Source organism: Capra hircus, chromosome 25 (assembly GCF_001704415.2).
Source record: "Capra hircus breed San Clemente chromosome 25, ASM170441v1, whole genome shotgun sequence".
In the NCBI taxonomy this organism is placed as follows: Eukaryota; Metazoa; Chordata; class Mammalia; order Artiodactyla; family Bovidae; genus Capra; species Capra hircus.
The window spans coordinates 32,464,634-32,467,180 of NC_030832.1; positions in this window are offsets into that span (position 1 = coordinate 32,464,634).

The following is a 2,547-nucleotide window of genomic DNA, read 5'->3' on the forward strand; positions in this document are numbered from 1 at the left end:
AGCATATCAGACTCTCCTGGAGGGTGGGAGGAGTTCCCTGTACCAGGACTCCCCCCCTCCCTGCCCCCCACCCCACTCCCCCGAGTCTGATTCAGCTCTTCGTGGCTTCAGTATAATTTTTAAAGCCCCCATCTCACTCTTAGGGGCGTCCTTGATGGCTCAGTGGGTAAAGAATCCACCTGCAGTGCAGGAGATGTGGTCCGATCCCTGGGTCAGGAAGCTCCCCTGGAGGAGGAACTGGCAATCCATTCAGTATTCTTGCCTAGAAATTCCCAGGGACAGAGGAGCCTGGCAGGCTACAGTCCGGAGGGTTGCAAAGAGTTGGACATGCCTGAGCCCCAGAACAGAACCCGCTCTTAAAAATACAGGGCCACAGAAGGGAAAGGGCGCCCTGTGCAGTCACTCTGCCTCCCTTTGGTTTTGGGGTTTTGATTAATTTTTATTTATTTGACTGTTCCAGGTTTAGTTGTGGCGTATGGGCTCTAGTTCCCTGACCAGGGATCAAACCTGGGCCCCTGCGTTGCTAGTGCAGAGCCTTAGCCACTGGACCGCCAGGGAAGTCCCCACCTCCCCTTGGTTTAATCATGTGTAACCCTGCTGGTGGGGACGCAGGGGGCTCATGATGGTGAAAAGCTCTCCAGAAGGAGCATGTGGAATGAGGTCGTGGTGATGGTCGCACAAGACTAACAGACTAAAACCACTGAATTATACACTTGAAAATGGTTTTAAGAGTATACGACTCACATTTCAATTTTTTTTAAAAAAACAATGTCCTAGAGAAGCCAGATGTGGATGCACGGCAGGAAGGATGGCCAAGAAAATGGGAGTTATTCCGACAGCCCTTTGATAGCTGTCAAAACATAAAAGAAGGACCCAGGCATCTCAGAAGGGACCGTCCACTGCGAGAGCCAGTGGTGGAGTCCCTATGCCTTCTCAGGGGTCTGCACTGGCCCCAGCTACTAACCCCAACGTCCATGAATGGACGCAATCCGAATGTGAGAAGAGAGGTCACATCAGGGGCAGCCCGGGGTCGCCTCACTCAGGGTGTCAGCCATGCATTTGCTCATGGGAGGTGTGTCCAGAGCCTGACCCTTCGCAGGAACGAAATGAGAAACCGCAGCGACCAAGCCAGGGGCAGAGAAGGCCTCTCTGTGTTAAATGCTGCGGGGCTGGGGAGTGGGGTTGGGAATGAGAGGACAAAACTGAAAAGAGGTAGGAACACAGAGGACAGTAGTGGGAAGGGCCTGGCACATGCACTCCAGCCAGGACCCCGTCACCCACAAACACAACAGCCATGCTACCTGGACAGGGGGAACAGACCCGGCCAGCGTTGCCTTGAGTTTTAAGGCAAATCTAAGGATGTCCCTTAATGCACGCTGGGTACTGTGTCCCACAGCTTCCCCGGTGGCTCCGAATGGTAAAGATTCTGCCCATGATGTAAGAGACCCAGGTTCCATCCCTGGGTCAGGAAGATCCCCTGAAGGAAACAGTAACCCACTCCAATATCCTTGCCTGGAAAACCCCACGGACAGAACCTGGCAGGCTACAGTCCACGGATCGCAAAGCATCTGACACAACCGAGCAACTAACACGCACCATGTCCAAGGAGGAAGCAGTGGCCAGATCTGATCGTGGCTGCCACTTGTGGGGAGGCTAAAAACCACCCCCACCTCCAACGGAGACCCCCTCCATCACCACCATCCCCTACGGTCCCTGAGCATCACTGCGGGGTCCCCGGCCTGCCCTTCGGGGGCATCAGGCTCTGCAAATCAGCACGAACTTCAAGGCGTGTATCCCCAGAGGAAGGGTTACTGTGCACCACTGGGTGACGTGGTCCTTGGCCCAAGAGGAGCTCTGGGAAGGAAACTGACAGACGGTTTTCAATTTCTGTTTCAAGTTTATGGAAGAGCTTTGCTCTAAGAAACACAAGAACTGGTCAGCCCACAGAGAAGTGGAGATGGCCCGTGCCTAGGTGAGGAGGGCTCCCAGGACCACACCCCACCCCAGACACCATCTGGCTGGTTCCCACTGCCTCGGGCCACAGCGAGGACGTCAATAGTGACCATTCCACTTTCAATGTCACCCTCCCAGCACCGCCCGCCCCCCTTCTGCTTTTTCTTCACAGCCCACGCAACCATCTAACACACTTTGCACTTGGCTTGTTGCTTGTTTTGCCTCTTCGAAGTGTAAGCATCAGGAGACCTGCTGCGGGGGCTTTCTGTCCCCGTGTGACTCTTATGTGATCAACAATACTTGGCACGTACAGGACACAACAGTAAACATTTGTTGAGTGAACAGATAAAAGGAGGGGGATGTATGTACACCTTGAGTGAGACCCCGGATTGTGACGTGATAACTGGTTATTTTTATACTGCATCGTTCTCTCCCAGTTGCAATGCGGGGGCAGGCTCTGGTCAGAAAACAGTTTCCAAGCGGGACTGTATTCCAGAGTACCTTTCACTGGCTTCTAGTAGCCTCTTTACCAAATGCCATGTTTTGGAAAGCTAATCCCTAAATGATTAGGATAAAATAAAAAGGCCTCTCCAG